The 25,040-nt window shown below is 48.2% G+C and overlaps 1 protein-coding gene across 4 annotated transcripts in view; it reads right to left on the reverse strand.

Annotated features, from left to right (window-relative positions):
* Positions 1 to 25,040, reverse strand: part of Abr (ABR activator of RhoGEF and GTPase) — a 198,714-nt gene that overhangs the window by 100,281 nt on the left and 73,393 nt on the right. The window contains exon 1 of one of the 4 annotated variants that reach the window (XM_057775301.1): positions 21,927 to 21,944. The exons of the other annotated variants lie outside the window; for them this stretch is intronic. The gene's annotated coding sequence lies outside the window, so the exon portion shown is untranslated. Of the gene's footprint in view, positions 1 to 21,926; positions 21,945 to 25,040 lie in introns of those variants that run through there. 4 annotated transcript variants of the gene reach the window in all.

The raw sequence follows: 25,040 nt of genomic DNA on the forward strand, positions 1-25,040 counted from the left end.
GAGAAAAAAAACTTAAAATAGAACAGCAAATGGCCAGAGATACTCTTTTTAAAGGTTAACCTCACTGCAATAAAAGAAAACGCAACCTACTTTCCCTTCCGCCTTGGTGTAATTTTCCTATCAAATTAACAAGAACTTAAAAATAATGATAGGCTTCTTGTCTAGGATGTGTGAAGCCCTGAGGGTGAAGGCCAGCACCACAAAAGAATAGTATTAATTAATAAAGCCCAGAGCTGTAAAGGGAACACTCGCAGAGATCCTGAAGGTGTGTTTAACTGCTCCAACTTCCCAGCATAATTCAAAACTGTGCCCTAAGATAAGAATATATAATTAATTATAAATACTCATAAAATATACTTGCATGGGGCTGTGGAGAGTTGGCTAAGTGGTTAAGAGTGCTGACTGCTCTTCCAGAGGGCCTAGGCTTGAGTCCCCGCACCCACATGGTAACTCACAACCAGTCCAGGTCCAGGGATCTGACATCCTCTTCTGGTCTCTGTGGGCACCAGGCATGCAGGCAAAACACCCATACAAGGACAAGTATGGTGGCGTAAACTTTAATCCCAGCACTAGGGAGGCAGAAGCAAGCGATCTCTGTTGTGTTTGAGACCATAGTGGGTTCTGGGACAGCCAGAGCAAATAATGAGGCCCTGTCTCAAAAAGCAACATAAATATAAAAACCCCAAAACAACCAAAAAACACACTCATACAATTAAAATTTTTAAAAAATTTTGGATAGACTTACAAAACTGTTTATGATTGCAAAATTATATTTAAAACAATCTGAGTGATTAAGTATAGGGAACTGGCTAAATAAATTATGATATGTCTTCAAGACAGACTAATGTACAACCACTTAACATTATGTGGGTGACATATGTCATCATGTTAAGTGAAAAGAATAACAGAAGCATGGTAGCATGTCTGATGTGTCCACAAAGCTGGGGAGACTACATATAACATGATTATAGAAACTGAGCATAATGACTCACATCTATAACAGTAGAATTAGGAGACTAGGGCAGCAGAATCATGAGTTCAAGATCAGCCTGGACTAAACAGGACCTTGTGCCCCTCCCTGTCCATTTAAAGAACCAAAAAAAAAAAAAAAAAAAAAAGCAAATTATAAGGAAAAAACCCATTATTGAGCATTCAGGTTCTGGAAACCTGGAAGGAATTAATTTGTGGTCCTGCTGCCCCCAGGACACTAACAAACACTGCTAGCTTTCCATCATCTCTTCTTCCCTGCTTGGTTTATATGAAGCAGAAATGGACCTTATTCTCAGAAAGATGTCTACGTTTTTGCCTCTACTACAAGAAGAAGCAATCACTATCTGGCCCATTAGAATCTGAAAGACCTTTGGTTTGACTGTTCACCTTGGACTTAGATGCGATGATGACAGGAGCCAGGATAGCCATACTGCTGCCATGGGAGAAAAGTGATGACTGTGAGCTGTGAGCTACCGAGCCAACGACAATCAGCAGGTCCACCTCATTGCTTGCTAAGCAGGAAATGAAAGCCCTAGACATAAAATGAACACATTTCTAAGTGACACCCTCACCTCCCAGTAAAGGAAGACAATGAAATTCCCAGGCACGGTAAAGCAGAGAAGAAGGGGGAGAGGATCAAATACTTGAGGGATTATCACTTCCCGAGAGCAAGGGATGGAGAGGTCAGACTCAGATCCCATTCATTCTCTGTCGCTTCTCAAACCTCTCTGTGCCTAGCACCAGGTAGCCACTTCTCAACAATACTGGCTGAGTGACTGGAAAGAGGGACAGTAAGGGGATTCAGCTGGATGATATGTACGCAGCACCTAGCACATAGCAAGCACCCAATAAATCTTAGCTGCTACTGTTAATATTATTAATTGACTCTTGAACAATGTGTGGTTGCTTGTCAGGTGGGTGGGGGCCGGGAGCAGAGCTCTAGGCAAGGAGGAGGCTTGGCAACGGCACAAGTATGAGACAGCAGGGCCCCTTAAGAGGAGTATAAATAGCCGCCATGGCTGGAACACTGAGTGAGCAAGGGAGTGAGGGGAATGGCACGACAGAAGGGGGCACAGACTACATCCTGAGTCAAGCTGGAGGTGGGGCAGGACTGGGGGCTCTGCTGAGAAAGCCCACTGGCCCAGGGACCCCAGCCGTGGTTTTACAGAACATAGCTACCTCTCAGACACACGCTCCCGTGTGGAGTCACTATGCAGGCAGAATCCTGTGCCACTCAGAGAAGACATCACCTACAAATGTGAGCTACTCTATTTTCAGCCTGTAATGAAACCAGTATACTTGAGAGATGCCAGATGACAGGCCCTCAAACACTAATTCATACAATGAAGAGAACTGGCCAGTGAGCGGTAAGTTCACCCAAGTGGCTAGACTTCATTCCTCCTACCTCAAGTGCCCACTGGGGGAGATCACTGTGTACAATTTTGGCTTGAGGCTGTCCTGAACCAAGGACCAAAAGGCATAGCTAGACATAAACACTTGAGGCTTCAAGTTTCACGCTGAAAAAAGGTGTGGGGTCTTCTCTTCCTCTTCTGGGGACCTAAGAACTTACAGGTACAGGGTAAAATTCCAGGTGCAGAGTGGCCCTGATATCCCAACAGGGGTGACATCAAGGCTAACTAAGTAATAATAAAAGCTATACATTTATTTTCTACCTGGGAACCAATAGGGGGCAAATGGGCAGGAAGTAGCATGAAGAAAAGCCCAAGCCTATAACCATCGGTCCTACCAGAGCAACAGCAAAAGAGTGGTCCTGCCCCAGGAGCTCCTGCAACCAAAGCTTACATACTGTGGTTCACACCGTGCGTGCGGCACTGAACCTGCCAGAGAGCTGTCCTGCCCCAGGAGCTTCTGCGACCTTATACACTGTGGTTCACACTGTGCAGCACTGAACCTGCCACTTCATTTCATCCACAAAGGTCCACCTGACAGACACCATGAGGAACAGAAACAGCCTGACAGGAAAGTACACAGTAAAGGACTCTGTGGCACAGAATTTAAGAACAAATGAAACCCAGGGCTGGAGGCAGGCAGTGTGCTGACTGGGAGAGGCCCAAAGGATATTTCATGGGTGATGGGAACTTTCCTTATCTTGATCCGCATGTTGCTTATATTGATGTGGGAGTGTCATATATCCGTTGCTTTCATTGGTTAATTAATAAAGAAACTGCTTGGCCTGATAGGTTAGAACATAGGTAGGTGGAGTAAACAGAACAGAATGCTGGGAGGAAGAGGAAGTGAGCTCAGACGCCATAGCTCTGCTCTCTGAGGCAGATGAGATGAAGCTCCAACCCAAGATGGACGTAGGCTAGACTCAGCTAGATGATGCTCAGTGGCTATTCCCTGGCCTCTGCAAGGACAGCGGTGGGATGGTACATCAGATACGGATCTGACAGTAAACCTACAAAGACAGGATCCTAGTCCCTTACTGCATTAAATATGACAGCTGCAACAACTGGTCTTGGGGTCAGAAACCAAGGTGGAGACTAGGCTGAAACTAAACTGTATCAGAGCCCAGGATCAGTCTTCACCACTGACCCATGCCCTGGGGAGGAATAAAGTTAGAACCCAAGAAGAAACAGGCAACAACTTTCACCTAACATCCAGAGGGGAGGTCCTTAGATCAAAGCATGGTCAAAGCTCAGTCCTCACTTAAACCAGCAGCATTCAGGGTGGTGGACCACTTCTCCTTCCATTTGGTTTCCACAAATTGTTCCAGGTGTTTAGTCCTCCTGACCCAACACTTATCTCAGGACAGGAGCTGAGTGCTCCTGTCTCCCTAGCCCAGGACTTGAGAACTTGGAAACTTAGGACTTCTTCCCAATGCGTTGCACCCTCACCCAGTCTCCTACTCTGAAACACCTTCTAATGCTGACAACGCTCAGATATATATTCAGCCCACGTCTCCTCCTTTACGCAGAGTGCCTGCCTGTTCAAGCTCAATGTCTAACAGACATCCCAATGTAAGACATCTAACCAAAGTGCTACGCAGCTGCTGTATCACAGCTTCCCTGACTCAGCCACAGGTATCATCCTCCTGCCAGTCATCCAGGTTCTCACACACCCACATCCACTCCAGCAGAAATTCCTGTCGGCTCTCCCTGAGGAGAGTTCACCTCTTAGCACTACTCCCAGCTGGCCTGAGAAGCATATGTTCTCAGAGACACCCCTTCTGGGTGGGTCTCTCTGCTCTTGCCCTTCCCTCTACAGTCTGAGCTGAGCAGGTGAACTAAAGCAGAGCCAGAGGCTATGCTGCTGCCCACTCCAGGGGAGCAGGGTACAGACAACAGTCTTATTAGGCAGAGGCTGCCAGAGGTGCTAGATCCTTCTTCCTGTCAAGTGAGCAGCCACTTCCCAGTCCCCAAACTAAACGGCAGAACAGAGGTCTAAAATGAGGTCAGAGGTTAAGTCTGGGCTGGTCACTCTGAGCTCAGGACGTCTCGAGGTGGCAGAGTTTCAGGGTCAGGAAGGAGGCTATGACAGAATCCACAGCCTCTGAGCACTGAGTGGCCCACCCGCCCCTGCATCATACTGCTCCAAATGGACACTGTGTTCTGAATGTCTGCATTCTCCTACTAACACAGGGCTTGCTTCTGAGCCCGAGAAACGCTTGGACTTCTGTCCGCCTCCTGGGGGCAGGAGTAGCCTCATGGGTAACCAGAGTTCCTTCCTACCATCTGCTCTAATAGAACAGTCTTTACAGAACCCCCAAGTCCATCAAATGCAAACCCAGTTTCACAGTCTCCTGTCCCACTCTGCTACTGGCTTGTCCTTGGCTCCCTCTACCCTGATGGAGAGCCAGTTCCCAAGGCACACAAACAATCCAGTGTCTTCTTGCCCATGCCAAAGCTGAGCTTCCACGAAGCTGGGAGCCTGGATTTAAACACCAGATGTAGATTACCAGCTGGTTGGCTTTGGGTTTCTTTGAGTCACAGCCTCTCTAAGCTTCAGTGTTTCTCTGTGAGATAAGGACAATGCCCACACAACAGAGTGGCTGACAGAATGACATTCAAGAACTTGGTGTGGTAAATAGAAAATGGCGAAGGTGACAGCCAGGGAACATAGAAGAGTGGGGGGCTGGCACCTACAGAGCCCAAGGGACCTGCACTGAACAGGTGATAACACTTGGAGCCCTTGGCCATGGCCTAACATCAAGATGAGGTATTCTCCTGGCACAAGCCACCTCCTCTCAGACCTGCTGTCCCATAAATGATGGCGGAGAGGCTGGGACAACGCAGTGGTCAAGGGCACAGGCTATGGAATCAGACACCATTTCTACTCTCAATCTTACCAGCCATGAAACTTTGGACTTGCTACTTAACCATGCAGTGCCTCAGTTTTCCCATCTGTAAAAGAGATGATTAATAATATCTGTACTCACTTCATGAGCCTTGCTTTACTTTTCTCTTCCTCCCCTCCTTTAATATAGGGTCTTGCACAACCTCCTTCTATGTAGCTGAGGATGACCTGAAGCCTCTCTGGTCCTTCTGTCTCCACTTCCTGAGTATTCAATTTCTATGTACATGTATTTTGCTTACATCATGTATGTATGTGCACTATGTGCATGCCTGGCACCCGTGGAGGTCAGGAAAGGATGTCAGATCCTTTAAAACTGGAGTTTGAGGCGTTTGTAAGCCACTATGTGGGTGCTGGGAACCAAACCCAGGTCCTCTGCAAGAGCAACAGTGTTCTTAATCATGGAGTCATCTCTCCAGCACCCTTCTGTTTTCTTTTCAAGGGCACTTTAATCAATTTGTGTGGGTTTTTTAATTTTTAAAATACATTCCTAGTTACTTTTTTCTTTTGAGATTGGGTCTCATTCAGCCCAGGCTGGCCATGAACTTGCTATTTGGCCAAGATGGGCTTTGAACTCCTGGTCCTGCTGCTTCTGCATTCCCAAGTGCCGGGAAACTATGTATACATCTCTAAACCCAATGCTCATCAAATTTTCATGGACTTGTAATGGGAAAAATATATACAATACCCAGGGCAAGCACTAAATAAACAGCTATTATCAGTACAACCCTGACTGCATCCCAGCGATGCGTGCCCTCAAGGATCTCCTGGTTCTTAAACTACAAAAACCAGGGCTTTGGTGAAACTGACAGCTGAGAAGGTCACAGCAAACTTCCATCAGTTGCAAATGATCACCCTCCCGTAAGTAGCCTCAGTGTGGAGGAAGGCATCAAGGACCACTGTGGTTCATATGCTGAGTTTTTAAGACATAAGTTCCTAACTTCACATGTGCTGGAAGTTCCTGGTAACTAGTTTCCATCCCAGAGACTCAAGCTGAATCCATGTGGGCAGCTGGAACACCAGGGCTGTTAATACTGCCAGACCCTTGGCAATTCTAGAAAAGCAGAAATCCACCAGGTTAAGATAAGATTCCGCAAGCCCAATGGAGCTCAGATTTTTTTTTTTTTTTTTTTTTGGTTTCTCGAGACAGGGTTTCTCTGTGGCTTTGGAGCCTGTCCTGGAACTAGCTCTTGTAGACCAGGCTGGTCTCGAACTCACAGAGATCCGCCTACCTCTGCCTCCCAAGTGCTGGGATTAAAGGCCCGGCCTGGAGCTCAGATTTTGAAGCAACCCTCCGATGCCTTCCGCAGCACTGTCAGCTCAGCACACTATCAACTCCCTAAGCAGGGGGAAGGCTGGGGGTAAGAGGCAGGGCTTGCACAAGTCTTAAGGGATTCAGGGTTTGCCTGGGGACAGAGAAGGAGGCAGTGGACAGAAGGAGTTTTGCTTTGACCTGATCGTATACTGTGACCAAGCATGAGGGTAGCCCATGGCTCCTTCACCCAGGTCCCTTGAGTCAGCACGCAGCAACTAACTGGAGCACAGAAGGGCACCCATCTTCATCTAAGCACTAAATCAGCACAGGGGCAGCTGGTCACCTGGCCAAAGACACGTGGCAGCTTACCGACAGATGTGTGGCTAATGTCACTGGAGTTCTCCTTTCTGTCTCTGCCCCCACTGCTGGGAACAGACTCCAGGCCCTCTGTGGGAGTGGAGAAGGACCTCTCTGGTTGCCATGGAGATGGTGATCTGATCATCCACCTCCAGGATTCCTCTGGGAAGGGAAGGCAGAGACCGTGGCCACTTGGAGAAAGCCAAGGCTCCAAAGTCAGAGACAAAAAGGAATCTCTTTTTGGGAAGGAGGTATGCCAACTGGCTCTGGGTAGAAGAGGGAATATCTTCACCAGTTTCCAAGCTCTGAGGATGGACAAAAATGCTGACTGGAATCTGCACCGTGTTAGTGTACACAGCAAGCCTACAGCCAGGAGCTCATCTGATCCTTGCTAGCCAGGCAGGCTGTGAGAGTACTGTCACTCTGCTTTATCTACCCCTTTGTACATAACCGGGACGTAAACTGAGGCAGCCGTCAACCAAGGCCATCAGGTAAGAAACAACCGAGCTGCAACTTAAAGCCTGCTCTTCGAACTAAGTCTGATTTTTCTTTATGCTCTGATATAATTCCCTTCTCAGGCAAACTAAAATTCCCAACTTCTCTGAAATACATCTGTGTCATGTGCACACAGACACACAGGCAGGTACCCAAGCATGTGTACCTCTACCTTATTCCCTGGAGGCAGGGTCTTTCGCTGAGCCTGGAGGTCACATTTTCCAGTTAGACTGGCCAGCAGGTCTTTGTGATTCTCCTGTCTCTAATCCCCACCCCCACGGCTGCCACCCTAGGGTTACAGGTGTGTGCAGCAACTCCTGGCTTTTCACATGGGCACCAGGGATCAAACTCAGGTCCTCATGCTTGTGTAGCAAGTGCTCTTACCCCATTGAACCATCCCACCAGTTCCTAGATCTCTTTTGTAGAAGTGGAGTCTCATTATATAGTCCAGACTGGCCTTGATTTTACGATCCCCTGCTTCTGCCTGCTGAGTGCTAGGATTATAGGCATGCAACATCACAACACACACACACACACACACACACACACACATATATCCCAATTACCCTGTAGGAGACGCAGTTACATGTGTACTGAGCAGATAGGACAGACACTACCAAACATATGTCCTTCCTTGCATATTGGAAGGGAAGCTTACAGCATGTGTGAACAATCCTGCCAATCAGCAAACACATCATAAGACATCACATGCTAGATGCAGGGGTAGGAGCTGACCCCAGCTCCATTACTGCAGCCTGGTCAATGAGACCCAGACCAAGACTGGGATCTGACAGACCTGATCCAGGTCCCAGCTCTACACGTTTTCTGTAAATTCCTCGCTCTCTTGGCATCTCCAATTCCTCATCTGTACCTGGGATGTTTACTTTTTCCTGGAGAACAATGAGAGACACTCGATAAGGAGGACATTTCGCAGACAATAAATCATTTGGTCAATCAGACCAAAATAACAGCAATAAATCTATCTATACAGCGTCATTTGTCCGCTGCGGCTGGCATGTTCTGTTTTCTCCACTAGGTGGCAGGAGACTAGAAGGCAAAAACAGCTTTGGTTTGTAAACCCTGTTACTCTGGCACTGGGGGCAGGATTCACATTGCACATGCTCAGAAGCTGCTGGCTGTCTGTCACAACTCCTAAAAAGCTTCCTAAGCTCTCCTCAGGACAACCGATTTGATTATTTAAGGGGTAGGAGTAGAAGGTTGCTCTGACAAACCTTTAGGAATTCTAACCCCATTAGAGCTAACAGTCCCTTCTGAACCTTTCTCAGTAAGAAGTAACAAGTAGGAAACATGGACTGGTTTGATTTCTCTTCTGACCTTGTCTCCAGTGGAAAATGTTCAGCTACAAAGCCACAAAGGGGCAAGCAGCCAGGAGGCATAATGGGGGAGTCAAGAGACCACTGTGATGATGATCTTCAAATCCAAAGGCTCTTTATCACCTGCCTGCAATGTACTCCCTCAGAGCCCCTCGCCCATTAAATGGTTTCATAAGTCCTTAGGGTATTCATGAAAAATTAAATTATTCTCAATCTGGTGCTGAGAAGCAGTAAGGGGCAGTTCATGGAAAAGTCACCTGAGGGTGAGAGGAGTCAGTAAGAGCTCGAGAGCAGTAGTCACCAGGACAGAGTCCCCAAAGGCACAGGGCTCCACACGTCCACACTGCCCTACAGAAGTCAACAAAGGCATCCTCAACTTGTTTACTCCTGCACACCCTCACACACAAAGACACTTGTGCCCACTGTGTCTAGGAAGCCTCTCTATGGCATCCAGTTCCAGCTGCTGGCTCCCCACCCAGACCTTAAAGGGAACTCTACCATTGAAGCGGAGGCTCTGGCTCAGTGGTGAGACATTGCCTAGCATAGCAAGCACCTGGACTCAGTTCCCAACCTTTAAAGAAATTTCTTTTTCTACTGAATAGAACTAAAAGAGGTCCTTCAAATTTCACTGCATGCCCTCCCCTGGCTCCAGAATGACAGTGATTTTGCTGCTTCAGAGAGACAAGAAGATTCACTCAGATTGACAGTGGCATTACCTTTTGGGGATGTGGAGGCAAAGACAGGTGAGGTCTGAGCCCAGACAAAGCAAAGCCCAGGTCCTTACACACGTGCGGCGCACACACAGGCATATCCACCCACTTCCTGTGGCCCTGTCACCTCTAATCAGGCCCAGCACAGGTGGCAAGCACAGAAGCAGGTGGCCTTGGCTGAGTCTGTGGCCTGAAGCTATAGCTTCCTCAATAATGAAATGGAACAAGTTCATTGTGAGGATTCCAGGAGGCAATGACAGTAAAAAGCTCAGCCCAGCGACACAGAAACCCACCTGCCAGGATCACCCCCGTCACAGAGTGGGCTTGAGGGCCTTCTTCCTTCATATAACTGTCATGGCCCCGGTATGCCCAACATGACCAGCACTCAGCAATATCCCATTCTCCTCTCCTGGATGCTCTCAGGATCACTGTTTTCCAGCTGTTCTGCAGGTGGACAAGGCCACGCGATCAGTTCTGGCCACCAAAATTTAAGTGGAGGTCAGACTACAGCAGTGAGTGACCACGCATAATCCACTCTTCCTTATCCCCTGAGGTCATGGGCTTGGAGGCCAGGGTTCCAGACAACCAAGTCTCCATCAGTCAGGTCCCTGACTAACCACATGGCACAGAGAACCCTGCCTACCTGCAATGGACACAAGAGGCAGCCTTCTCTGTGTTAAGTCAGGACTTTGGAAGTTTACTTGGTCCTATAACATAATCACCAACCCTAACCTGGGAATCCAGCTCTTCTGTGGTCATCTGACCAATCCCAGGCTCATGGGTGCTCCACCCACACTTCCCCCGTTCCTAACAAGGCCTACGCCAGCTCATGGTAAGCTACAGATAGATACCCTTCTACAGAGAGAACCAGAAACTCAACAGTTCATTCTGGGTGCTGAGGGGAAGGGAATCTGGAATACCCTCCAGCAGGTGCTGGTTCCAGGAGCCCCCAAGCCTTAAGAATTGGCTTTGTTTTGTTGAGATGGGGGATTTATATAGATCCGGCTATCCAGAAACTAACTATGTAGCCCTGGCTGGACTTGAACTCTCTGTGCCCGGGACTGGGATTTCAAACAGGTACTACCATGCCAGGCTTATGATAGCTGAGTAGCCACTGATTTCACAGAGTCAGGCCCTCTATGCAAGGTTATGCCATACCCGCCCTCTGCCATTACCCCTACTCCACGCCCACAGACCCAGCCGAGGCCAAGATTCAAGAATAGCCCCAAAGTAGGTAGGGAAACACCCCTGTTCACAGAAACATTATTCACAAAAGCCAAAAGGTGGGAGGAACACAAAGTCGCTCAGGAGTGAAAAGATAAACAAATGTGGCACCTATAAGCAATGAAGTATCTTCTGGCTCAAGATGGAAACAATCCAGACCCAGGCTGTAATCCCAGTGAATTCTGAGGACTTTATGCTATATTAAATAAGCTGGTCTCAATAAACAAACAAACAAACCAATAAATAAATGTAGTGTCCCCTTGTGAAGACACAAAGTAAAGTGGGAGTTGCTGGTGCTAGGAGAGGAGTAGGAGCTGGTGATTAATGGAGTAATTTCATTCTGCAAAACGAGAAGAGCCCTGGGGTGACTGGCAGTGTCCAATCATGTGACAGGATTTAAGCCCAATGAACTGTGCACTTAAAATAATGGCAAATTTAATGGGTATATACATTTATATCATACTATCTGAAAAGTAAAATAAAACACTTTTTAAAAAATATATGAAGACATGGTCTTACTATATTAACCCTGGCTGGCCTGGAACCCACAGAGATCCTCCCGCCTCCTGAATGCTGAGACTAAAGGTGTGTACTACCACACCTGACTAAAATATGTATTTTAGAAGACAGAGAGGGATCAATACCAGGGATAAGAACCCTTGTAGGGGAATGAAGGGATGCCTCAGTGTTTAAGAGCACTGAGTTAGATTCTAGGACGCACTCAGGACTCACAAGACTCACAACCATCCCTAACTACAATTTCAGAGGAATCTGTGATGCCCTCTTCTGGCCTTTACAGGCACTGCGTGCACACGTTGCACTTCAAAGGAAGACAAAATTCTCATGGCACAAATTAAAAATAAATCTTTATTAAAAAAAAAAGAGAACCCTTTCAAGGTAGCTTGCAAAGGCAGGTGACATTAGCAAATGTATTCTGCTTTGTGATGAGCATCGTGGCACAAGACAAGTCTGGCTCAGTTCTAAGCAGGGCTGCCAGGCATTTGTGGGCTCTGACTCTAGTGTTCCCTCACATCAGGCAGCAGCTCAGCTCCCATTCCAGAGCCCAATCTATCTCCACGTCAGGTTGATGCCAGCGGCAGTGTCTCTGGGAGCATGCTGAGCAGACCTGCTTATGGCAAGGAAGAGGACTTCCCAGTGATATTACCTGTCCTGGCTCTGATCCCCACCTCTCTGCTATCACTAGGTTCCCCACTCAGTCTGGAGAGCCCCACCCTCCCACCTGTCAGTAAGATATGTCAGCTGCACCTCCAGAGGCTAGCAGTCTCCAGCAGGAACCAAGCACAAGGCTAGACATGATGAGAATATCAGATGTCTCTGCTTAGCTGCCACAGCAAGGATAGCTACAGAGAACAGACCAAACAGATATAAGAGGTCAAAAGACACGGGACACGAGGCCTCCAGGTTGGTGGACCTGCCTTGCTCTAGGTAGACCAGTAGGGCTATAGGGGCAGCCACCTCTGCTCCAAAGAGAGCTGGAAATGTCCCTTCCATGTCTGGACATGAGGACAAGGACACAGTTCCCACAAAATCCAGGGCCTGGCTAATAAGGTAAATCACTTGTCACACATGGGGCAGAAGGGCAGGTAAATGACACATCCCAGCCTCTTGGGAAAAAGGAATGAGAGGTTCTGAACAGAAGGCCAGAGGAAGCCTTCAGTGCCAGGTGTTTCTCCAGGAGCCACAAGAGGACATGGTAGTTGGTATACAGACTTCCAGGCTCCCTGAATTCAAACCCCACCTTTAGCTGTGTGACTTTGAGAGAACTGCTTAACTTCTCTGTATATAAAATGAGATAACAGTAGCACTCAAATCTCAGAGTTTTTGTGACCATTTAACGAGTTAGTAAAGCCCTAAGAACAATGCCTGGCACGTAACAAGTGATGTCGCGGCTATTATTATCACCACTGTTGTTATTGTTGTTGTTGTTGTTGTTTCTTCACTGTCTTGGCCTTGGGAAAGAGCCCAAGAAGGCCAGCTGCGTGCTGTGTGGGTAGCGCGCACACACTGCCAACTATAACAGAGGCACAACAGGATGGACCTCACACATAGTAGCTGCACTCCCCAGTCTGACAGCCTGCTCCCTCCGTGACTGTCACTCACTCTCAGTCCTAGCCCTGGACCCTTCCACAGAGTCAGGCAAGCTGTCTAGGCATGTGGTCCATGCAAACCCATTCAGGGAGGGAAGAGGGGAGAAGAGGGCTCCCTACCCCCACACTCCTGCAAAAACACAAAGTACAGCCACCAACACACAGCTCACAGCACTGTCCCCAGCTGTTCCCCCAGCACTAGTAGGTTGGCGTGCACTTGTACACTTGCTCCTTCCTCTTTGTCTCTCCTGCGGGGAGGAGGCCACATGAGTTGACTCACAATCATCTTTCTGGAAGGTAAGAGTCAGTGAACATTCAGTAAGAACTCAACTCTGGAACCAGACTGCCTGGCTAGAATCCCAGGCTCCGTCTATCAGCTGTGTGACCTTGGCAAGTCACTGTAACCTCTCTGTGCCTCTGTTTTGCCTTCAAAATGGGTTAATAATAGCATCCATCTGCAAAGGGTTTCTGTGAGGAGGGATGAGTAAGTACATCCTGAGTGAACTTAGGAGTGTCAGCTATGACTGTTATTCCACAGACGTTCAGTGAAGTGGATCCGATTCCTGAGCTCTCAATAGCTCAGGTTCTCCTCCAGACCCAGACATATTATTCACTCCTAATCACTTCTGGGAATTCACCTGACAACTGGTCCTTATCCCCAACGGGTCCTGAAGGTCTGTGAGAGCCCCAAGCTTGGGCTTTACCATAAGCACAAGTACTATCAATGTCCTGCCTGGACAGGGTTTCGTCTGCCTCCAGGCTGTGCTGTGCCATGCAGTCCCGACACCTGTCACCAGCAGCCTTCTGTGTGTCACACCCCACACAGACCTGCGGAGACAACGCTGTGACTCTTCCACCCAAGGACGGACTGTGCGTTTCTTCACTGGACACTAAGAGTTTGTGACTTACAGAGGTCTCTGGAATCCAAAAACCACAAGACACAGAGACCCAGGATTGTGATGTCGCAAGGCCTTAAGTTCTTATGCTCTCTGCTGTTTTGCCACACAGAGGCATTTCCTGAGCAGAGCGAGTCCAGGCCACCCAGAAGGACGGGTGGGTCTACCGTGCTGCTAACACCTCCCAGGTGCTCAGTGCGCTAGAACGGAGCTTTGTCTCCTTTCCCACTGAAGACAAGGATGAGAGACGGATCTGACTGCTTGCCCAAGTCTGTTATATCCAGTCAGATGATATGCAGTTGGGGGGGAAGAATAAGAAGGAGGAGGAAGAGGAAGATGAAGAAGCAGCAGCTGCACAAAGCAGCCCAAGTGGGTTTATCATCCAGGATTTGGGGTTCTGAGCGACGGTGGTACACCCAGACCTCTCTCTTTCCTCAGAATCTAGGTTACTTAGTCAAATTCCAGCCTCACCCCAACCTCACAACCAGGCAGAGGACCCATGAAGGGGACACCTGTGTCCTTTGGTTAAACACACCCGATGCCCACCAGCTTTTGGCACAGTGCCATGCTGCCTGTCGAAGTAGATGACACCTCCATGAAGCGGTGGGAACGTAGGCCCACCAGAACTGGTGGTGCCTATCACACTGCATCATCACAAGGTGAGAAAAACACACCCTGCCACTACCTCATCCTTCCCTCTGGTTTGAAGCCCGGTAGTCACCATAGCAACAGGCTCCCGCTCCAGCCTGCCAGACCGGGCTGATGCAATTCTCAGGCAGTGAGCAACTCCGACTCACGCACACAGTTCTGTTCTCACTTGGGGGTGGGTGAGTGGGGAGAACAAATGAGGAGGGAGGAGATGGGTTCACAGCCTCCAGACATCCTGCTCCCCCCTCCACTCAAGGCTGACTCTAAGGGACCAAGACCATGAAGAGAGCAGTGGGTTCTCTCCCCATATTCCTAATGAACACTGCCTGTGGATGCCACCTGTGGAAGATGCACCTCAGAGGCCTTGGGAGATATGGAAAGACAGACTGTGTCGTGGTACTCGCTACTCATCAGACTCCTTCCCCACCTGCTGAGCCAACATCCTGCAACCCACCCCTTCTCTGATCCCACAGCTAGCCCAACTCTTCAGGAGTCAACAGGCTCAGGGGTGGGGGTGTGGCTCAGTAACAGAGCATTTGCTAAGCATGCACACAGCCCTGTGTTCCATCTCCAACACAGCAAAACAAACCAACAAAAAACAAAACAAGTTAGAACTCGACGGATGTAGCTCATAGCTCTCTGTCAGCCGGACTCTCAGTATTAGTTGCATCAAAGTACCCATAATCTCAGGACTCTCCTGCAAGCTAACATGTGGCCCTGATGCCGCCAAACTTTCTGCCCCACTCTGAGGGGCTCCCGCTTCCCAGAGAGTTCTATTCACTCTACATCTAAGACACGCCTGCCTGCCAAGATCCACCCAACACCCCCAACCTCATGGAATAAGTACTCAGAAAGCTGAGGGGTCAACTCCCAGCCCCCACCCCCACCCCCGCAAAGGCCCATATTTACAGGAGAGCTGGCAAGGCAGGCTAGTATCCCATCCGAGTGCCTACCCATGGATGCGGAGCTCACCCTCCCTCGCAGGCCAATGTCAGTGCAAATGCCTCTAGTTCCAGTACCCGGCTCTCTTTCCCACCTTGTCCTTGGCGCTCTCCTACCTGCGGCATTCAGGGAATCGGCCCAATCAGTAGCCGGGTTTCACACAAACAGGCCCTGCCCTGGGACCTGCACCCCGGCAGAGGCCTGCACTGGGGCGCCCCACTGCAACCTCCCAGTGATCACCCGGACAGATGCGGGAAGTGATTAGCTGTGGGAGCCTCCTGGGAGAAGCATTCACCATGGGATGCGCAGTAACGCGTCCTGTGGGAATGTCCAGGACTACAGAGAGGTGGAAAACTGCTGGTGGGGCTTCCAACAAACATCTCCAGGGCAGATCTGAAAAGTCCAGAAATAAACCTGTATATCTGTGCTCAAGGAATTTTCTTTTGTTTTCCAGTCTCTCTCTGTGGCCTAACTGGCCTCAAATCTAACACCCTCTGCCTTTGCCTCCTAAAGGGGTCACTTTCTTTGTACTGGGATCAAACCCTGGACCCTGGGCACGTAAGGCAAGCACTGCCTCCAATCAACTGATTTCTGACAAGAGTTACCAAAACTCAACAGGGAAAGAACAGCTTTTTCAACAAATGGTACCAGCACAACTAGATCACCAAATGCAAGAGAGTGAAGTGGAACTCATTTCAAAACTCAGGGGCCATCAATCAAGGTGGCTCAGCCAATAAAGGAACTTGCCTGGTAACCCAAGTTCAACCCCTGGGACCCACATAAAAGTGGAAGGAGAGAACCCCACAAAATTGTCCTCTGACCTCCACACACATAAACTGTAGCATATGTGTGCCCACACATGTGTACACACAATAATGATGATTTTAAATTTAACTCAGGGCTGGAGATGTCACTCACTGGTATAGCATACAAGAAGTTCTTGCCTGACTGGACATGGTGGCACATGCCATTGACCCCAGCTCTCAGGAGAGGTAGAGGCAAACAGATATCTGTAAATTTAAGACAAGCCCAATCTATACAGTGAGTTCCAGGCCAGCGAGGGCTACAGAGAAAGACACTGAAATATAAAACAAAACCACAACACTATTAACTGGACTAGGTATAGTGGCTCATACCTGTAATCTTACCACTTAGTAAGAGGCTGTGGCAGGAATTTGAGGCTACCCTAAACTACATAGTGAGAACCTGTCTCTACAAAACAACAAAAACATTTATTAAAGATTAATTAAAAGGAGCGAGAGATGGCTCAGTAGTGAAGAACACTGGTTCTCTTCCAAAAGAGTAGGTTCTGAGACCCAGCACCCACATGGCGATTCACAACCATCTGTAACTCCAGTTCCAGAGGACCTGATGCCCTCTTCTGCATATGGTGCACATACATGCAGGTAAAACACTCATGCACATAAAGAAAGAATTAAAGACCTATATGTAAAAGCTGCTGCTATGAAATATTTAGAAGAAAATCTAGCAATAGCTCTTCATAACTTTGGGTTGGCCAAGGATTCTTAGATAACGAAAGCAGAAGCGTGGTTTGGATGAGAATGGCTGCCATAGTTTAGCGTATTTGAATGTTTGGTTCCTAGTTGGTGGACTGTGTAGGAAGGATTAGGAGGTGTGGCCTTGTTGGAAGAGGTGTGTCACTGGGGTGGACTTCGAGTGTCCATTCATCCTGTGTGCACCGCCCCCCATCTCTGCCTCAATGTTGTCTCAGTATGTGTGCTCTCAACTACAGCTCCAGAGCCCTGCCTCCCTTCCTGCCTACCCACCTGCTGCCACGTTCTGAAACTGTAAGCAAGCCTCCAACTGAAAGCTTTATTTTGTAAGTTGCCTTGCTCATGGTGTCTCTTCACAGCAATAGAAAAGTAACTGACAAAAAGCAACAAAGGAAAACAGAGAACTGTAACCATCAAAATTAAAATTTTTGTACATCTAGGGACATCATCAAGAAAGTGAAAAGGTCTCCAGGTGGTGGTGGTACACGCCTTTAATCCCAGCACTTGGGAGGCAGAGGCAGATGAATCTCTGTGAGTTTTAGGCCAGCCCAGACTACAGAGTAAGGTCCAGGACAGGCTCCAAGGCTACACAGAAAAACCCTGCCTCAAAAAACAAAAACAAAAGCCAGCAAAAAGTGGAAAGGTCATTCACAGAATGAAGATATCTACAAACTATTCATCTGCCAAGAGCCTTGAGTCTAGAACATCTAAATAAATCTCACAATTCAGAAAGAAAAAAAAAGACACCCAACCCAAGTGAAAAATGGGCAAAGGATCTAAGACCTACTTCTCCCAAAGGAGGAAGGGTCTTTCTGGATTCCACTGGCAGATGTCCAACATGCACCAAGGGTGCCAGGGTAGAGAGGCGCTAGAGAATAGAGACAAAGCCGGGAAGCAAAGCAGACTCAACCCCTGCGCTCATGATGGACAGAAACCAAATACATGTATTAGGTGCTCCAAATGGGCAGTGGCTCTTTTAATCCTCAGTTCCCATGTGTCCTAGTTTGGTTTCTACTACCGAGATAAACATCGTTACCAAAAACAACTTGGGGAGGAAAGGATTTATTTGGCTTATGTGTCCTGATCACAGTGGATCTCTGAGGAAAAAAGCAGGGCAGGAAGCAAAGGCAGGGACCACAGAGGAAAACCGCTCCCTGGCTCACATCCAGGCTCTCATGTGCAGGCTCCTTTCTTATACCTCCCAGGACCACTACCCAGGGGCTGCACTGCCCACACTGGGCTAGGCCCTCCCACAACAACCAACAAGGGAAGGTGATGTGCAGAATTTGGGGGACACTGAGGTATAAGTGTCAGGGGTAGGGTGCATGACCAGGTGGGAGAAGACAGAACAGTAGACCACACTCACGAAGCTCAGAAGACAGTGCCAGACACCCACAGAGCAACAGAGAGCCATGAAATGGTTCATGGCTTTTTTCCCCCTATTTTTTGAGACAGAGTCTCAGGTAGTTCAGGCTGGCCTTGAACCAGCTCTGTAGTCAAGAATGACTCTGAACCTCTGGTCTCCCTACCTCCCTAAGGCTGGAATTGCAGGCATGTTACTACTGTGTCTGACTCTCCCAAAAGAGGGGGTCTTAAAGGTTGTAAGCAACAAGAACTAAGCAGAATCTGGTTTAAGGAGGTCATGAGAACTAAGGAAGAGCAAAGGATGGGCAGCTGTGGCTGGCAATGGAAGCTGGGGACAAATGAGCACCAACGTGTGCAGACAGAATGTCTCCCACTCCATCTATGGTTGTAACCGGAACAGAGGGGCAGGGACAGTCAGAATACTGGCATGGTGGGTAGGAAAGGTGCCCAACTGTGGGGCACAGCATGCCGGGTGATGAGATGACCTCTGGTTCAACTCCACTTACAGGATCCTCACTGAACCCTGTGCGGATCTAAATGCAGACAGTTCTCACTTGCCTGCAAAGAAAAGAGGCTGTTTCTGAGGAGCAGAGGCCAGTGGGAAAGAGCCCAGGCCTCCACTCAAGGGAACGGCTCTGAGAACTGAATCTTTACTAAGGAAATCGTGTTGGCCAGGTGGCTGCTCCTCCCTACACACAGGGTCAGTGTCCTTTTGTCCTCTCTTCCATCTCCCCTGACTCTGCCTGGGTAAACTGTGGAAGCAGAGTCAGACACTACACTGAAGCTTTGTGTGAACTACCACACTCCACCCTCTCAAGGACTATTCACCCGCTTTCCCATCACCTCACTTTGCAAGAAGTCAAGGCAACTTGCTCATCACAGCCAGGCAGTGAACTTAGACCCGGAAACCCACTGCAGCAGTCTGAATGCAGAATCTGCTTTTCTCCCCACCTCCACCAGGCGTTTGACATTTAACCTCTTGCCAAGGAAGTCACTGTGTCCAGAGATACCTAGTAAAAAGAATAATTTCAGGTTCTGGTGCCAAGGCAGACTCAAAATGACAGCACTTCAGACAGACACAACTGAGCCCACTTCACCCATATACAGCCCCATGGGCATAATTACTCTTCCCATATTATGGAGATGAAGGAACTGGAGCAGAGTGATCAGTTATCTCCTCGGAGACACACAGCCGCTGAGCAGCCAAGTTAGAACCTCAGGCAGCCTGGCTCCAGATGCGCTCCTCCCCCTTATAAGCTAAGTCAGTACTGTCACAGCACACACAGCGAGTGTGTCTGGGGAGAGAGGGGTGTGTATGCGTGTATGTGCTCTCTGAGGTTACAGCAGCTACAAGGACAAGGCCACAACTAGAACGGACTCCGTAGGAACAGTGAGAAGCCACTGGTGACAGATGGAGGATGAAAACCTGCAGACATGTGGTCTCGCCTCAGTGGGTGTGCAGACAGACAGCTGGTGAGACCAGCAGGACCATGGCCCAGCTCACCTGCCAGGCAGGAAACCACAGAGCCACCGAGGCAGACACACGATACGCAACGGGTGCATCAGCCTTCAGTTCTTTGAGCAGGTTGGCTCGTTAGTGAGCTGCATAATCAATTCGGTAGTCGCTTCTTGGAACAGATTGTAAAGGAATTTCTTTTTCTATGGTATTGGCTCTATTGCTGAACTCTGCAAAATATCTTACTTGCTATGGAGAGGTGCTGTTTTGTAAAGCCTGCTCCATTCATATTAATATGAATACATTAAATATACACATATTTGTGGGAATAACATTATTAGCACTAAACAAGCTGTAGTTCATTTCTACTACAGAATTCTAAGCAGCTTTTACAATGAATAATTTAGAACTATAGGCAAAAACAAAGACAAACCTAAAAAACAATCTTATTTTTTTTAAAAAAAAAAAATTTGTTTTGTTTTTCAAGACAGTTTTTCTGTGTATCCCTGGCTGTCCTGGAACTTGCTCTGTAGGTCATGTTAGCCTCGAATTCCTGCCTCTGCCTTCTGAGTGCTGGGATTAAAGGCATGCACCACCACTGCCCAGCAAAACAAGAACTTTTTTATTGGCAACAAAATTGACATGAAGTCCTGCGGGCAGCTGTAATGATATTTCATTTGTATTTTAATAAATAAAGCTTGCCTTAAGATCAGAGAATAAAACACCTGCACTGGTCAGCCTTACAGACCAGGCAGGGGAACCTTCAATCCCAGAAGCCACACTTGTTTGCCATAGAACCCAAGTAGTAGTGGTGCATGCCTTTTTGTTTTATTTTGTTTGTTTTTTGAGACAGGGTTTCTCTGTGTTGCTTTGGAGCCAGTCCTGGAACTAGCTCTGATAGACCAGGCTGGCCTCGAACTCACAGAAATCCTCTTGCCTCTGCCTCCCGAGTGCTGGGAGTTCCTTTAGGCGTGTGCCACCACCGCCTGGCAGTGGTATACACTTTGATCCCAGCCCAGAGGAATATAAGACAGGAGGAGACAGCTCTCAGACACAGTCTCATTCTGAGATTCCTGGAGGCAGGATCACCATTTCAGACTGAGGTAAAAGTAAGAGCCAGTGGCTGGCTGTTTTGCTTTTCTTTTCTTTCTTTTTTCTTTTTAAATATTTATTTATTATTTATACAATATTGTGTCTGTCCATGTGTCTGCAGCCACAAGAGGGCACCAGACCTCATTACAGATGGTTGTGAGCCACCATGTGGTTGCCGGGAATTGAACTCAGGACCTTTGGAAGAGCAGGCAATGCTCTTAACCACTGAGCCATCTCTCTGGCCCCCTGTTTTGCTTTTCTGACCTTCAGGTTGAACCCCAATTTCTGTCTCTGGGTTTTTATTAATCGTGCTACAGGCAGCCCTTACTCCAATGTACCTTGTATCTTTCTACACAAAAGAAATCCTAACAGACGCAGAGAGATAGGTGGAGAAGACAAAGACACCACATTTTGGTGGCTGTCTATAAAGACATTCAGCAACTGCCAAAGGAAGGCAGTAAAGATTCTCAACTCTCAGAAGGAACCAGCCCCGCTGATGTCAACCTTGATCTTGTAGAACCAAGAAAGGGCATATATCCACACCTCTCTGGCTCTAAGGAAAATACCGAATGCAGAATCACCCACCTTCTCTACCTCACACCCTCCCTTTCTCCCTCTTGAAGTAATTCTTGTGTCTTAGACACTATCATAGAAGCTGCAGGTATGTCAGAGAACCAAACTGATATCAAGTTTACAGAACCAACACACAGGGTGTGAACACCAACCAGACTCCTGGGATAGATGAGCAGATGATTGGAACAACAGCTGCCTATGGAGCCCACAGCCCGGCCAGTAAGTTACCCTTCCCCACTGAAACAGCAAAGGACAGACAGAACCCACTGTTCCTTAACAGAACTGTTGTTTTACTTTGCAGCCTCCAGGGGGTGCTGCTGCTGAGAGAAGACTGCAGGAGGTGGCTGTGCCCAGCCTTCTACAGACCCAACCACGTGGTCCCTTTCTCAAGGACACAGAACTGAGGTCCACAAAGCTCACCTGTCTAGCACTTCACCTGGTGTGGCCAGCATGAGGGCAGGGTCTGGCTTCCAGAGCTGGACATGGAGGCAGTGAGGTCAGGGCTTCCAGAAAGGGACCGTAACATTCAGTGGATCCACAGCTGGGGCGGATCACAGGGAGGGAAGGGGAAGAGGACAGGATGTGGGTCTAGATGAAATGCATGCCGAACTTCTTCCCATCACCATGCCGGTATAAAGGACGTAAATACACACCTCCGTGTGTCCTGGTCTGTGTGGAAACCAGCCAAGACGATGATCGCACTGGTGTTAACTGCACTGTTTTATTCCACAGCAAGAGATCCTTGGCATTAGTGATGTCTGCTGACTAGGTGCTCAGCTCCAGTTAATCTTAAACATCCTCATTTCTATTCTGGTGCCTCTAGCCTCCAAAGGATTCTAGGTAAATGAAAGAGAAATCACACAGCTGCAAAGCCTAAATTTAAATCCCTACTCTCCCACTTAATGTCCAAGTAGCAGCATAAAGCAAGTTAGACTGGTGGTCTCTCCCTCCCTTTCCCTCTCTCTTCCATTTCTCCCTATCCCCTCCTTTTCTCTCCCCCATCTCCTCTTCTTCCCACTCTCCCTTTTCTCTCCTTCCCTCTCTCCCCCTCTCATCATCTCTTCCTTTCTCTCCCTCCCTCCCTCCCTCCCTCCCTCCTTGTCTCTCTTTCTCACAATCTCACAGAGGTTGCCCTGCCTCTACTCTCTTGAGTGCTGAAATTAAAGCTGTGCACCACTAGCTGGGTGGTGGCAGCATACACCTTCAATCCCAGCACTCGGGAGGCAGAGGAAGATGGATCTCTGTGAGTCTGAGGCCAACCTGGTCTGCAGAGTGAGCTTCAGGACAGCTAGAGCTACACAGCACAGTGAAACCCTGTCTTTGAAAAACCAGACAAGCAAACAAACAAAAAATATGTGTACCATTATGCCCAGCCCAAGCAAGTCTATTTTATGACCTTCTCTCATCAGTGGAATGAACCTCACAAGGCTGGAGTCTCAGAGGATTGGACAGTTCTAGCTGGTGACACAGGGTAGTTGGAGGACCCAGTGGGTGTCCTCAACCCAGTTTTTAAAAAGCCTTGATGTCTGGAGTGCTCACAGTCCTTGGTAGAAGTTCTCAAACTTCCATCTAACCATGCCACTTGCCTCCTGCTCACTCCCATGATGAGGCAGGGAATAACCAGGTAAGAACCTGGTCTCTGGTCTCCTGGTGAGTGGACCAGGGAGAGGGACAGGGAGAAATGAGGATGGAAGGGACTGGGAGCAGAAAGGAGCTAAGAGGCTGAGTTAGGAAGGCCTGAGGTGGGAGGGGAGAGAAATCTGGGCTTCAGGGCGACCAGGGCTGACAGTGATACCCTAGGACTCTAGATTTTCCTAGTCTTCAATCACTCTATACACGTACTTCATCTTTGGGGGATCTAATGCCTGAGTACCGTCCTTCATCTCTGCCCTTCCTATACAGCTAATACCTGAGTACCGTCCTCCACCTCTGCTCTTGTCTATACAGCTAATACCCAAGTATCATCCTCCATCTCTGCCCTGGTCTATATAGCTAATACCCGAGTACCATCCTTCATCTCTACCCTTCCTATACAGTTAATACCTGAGTACCATCCTCCATCTCTGCCCTGGTCTATACAGCTAATACCTGAGTACCATCCTTCATCTCTGCCCTTCCTATACACCTGAGTACCATCCTCCATCTCTGCCCTTGTCTATACAGCTAATACCCTAATACCATCCTCCATTTCCGCCCTTGTCTGATGTAGGAGTCTTTTGCTTTGAGTTGATTTCATTGGTTAATAAAGAAACTGCCTTGGCCCTTGATAGGACAGAAAATTAGGTAGGTGGAGTAAACAGAACAGAATGCTGGGAGGAAGTGAGGCAGATGCCATGCCTCTCCTCTCCAGGGCAGATGCAATGAAGCTTCAGCCCAAGATGGATGTACACTAGAATCCTTTCGGGTAAGCCACCACTTCATAGGTGCTACACAGATTATTAGAAATGGGTTAGTCGAGATGTGAGTTAGCCAAGAAGAGGCTAGATATAATGGGCCAGGCAGTGTTTAAAAGAATACAGTTTCCGTGTTGTTATTTCGGGGCATAAGCTAGCCAGGCGGCCGGGAGCTGGGTGGCAAGAATGCAGACCGCAGCTCCTTCTACACTTGTCTATACAGCTAATGCCTGAGTACCATCCTCCATCTCTGCCCTGGTCTATACAGCTAATACCTGAGTACCGTCCTCCATCTCTGCCCTGATCTATACAGCTAATACCCAAGTACCATCCTCCATCTCTGCCCTTCTCCATACAGCTAATACCTGAGTATCATCCTTCATCTCTGCCCTTCCTATACAGCTAATACCTGAGTACCATCCTCCATCTCTGCCATGGTCTATACAGCTAATACCTGAGTACTGTCCTCCATCTCTGCCCTGGTCTATACAGCTAATACCTGAGTACCGTCCTCCATCTCTGCCCTGGTCTATACAGCTAATACCTGAGTACTGTCCTCCATCTCTGCCCTGGTCTATACAGCTAATACCTGAGTACCATCCTCCATCTCTGCCCTGGTCTATACAGCTAATACCTGAGTACCGTCCTCCATCTCTGCCCTGGTCTATACAGCTAATACTTGAGTACCGTCCTCCATCTCTGCCCTGGTCTATACAGCTAATACCTGAGTACCGTCCTCCATCTCTGCCCTGGTCTATACAGCTTATTTTCCCTCTCCCCACACTTTTATTTTGTTTGTTTTGTTTGAGACAGGGTTTCTCTGTGTAGCCCTGGCTGTCCTGGAACTCACTCTGTAGATGAGGCTGGCCTCGAACTCAGAGATCCACCTGCCTCTGCCTCCCAAGTGCTGGAATTGAAGGTGTGTGCCACCATTCCCAGCTATATCTCATTTTTTTTAAGTTTTAAAAATTTTCTGTGTCTGGGTGTTTTGCCTGCATGTATGTCTGTATATCATGTGCATGCAGTGTTCACAGAAGCCAGAAGAGGATATCGGATCCCTTGAAACTGGAGTTGTAGATGGCTGTGAGCCATGATGTGGGTGCTGGGAACTGAACCTTGGTCCTGTACAAGAGCAACCAGTGCTCTTAACCACTGAGCCATCTCTTCAACCCCTAAAACTCATTTCTTAAAGAGAGAAATATTTATCTTGGAGAATTACTGAGTCTCTGGAAGAAAGACATAGTGGCACAAGTCTTTGTCAATTAGTAAGTCTGAAGTGGAACAAACAAGAGGACTTGCGAGTACGGATTTCAGAGAAGCCTGAGGTCAGCCTGTTGGGGAGCCTCACTTCAAGGATACTCTCAGTAAACACTC

Source organism: Chionomys nivalis, chromosome 7, assembly GCF_950005125.1.
Source record: "Chionomys nivalis chromosome 7, mChiNiv1.1, whole genome shotgun sequence".
NCBI classification, from domain to species: domain Eukaryota; kingdom Metazoa; phylum Chordata; class Mammalia; order Rodentia; family Cricetidae; genus Chionomys; species Chionomys nivalis.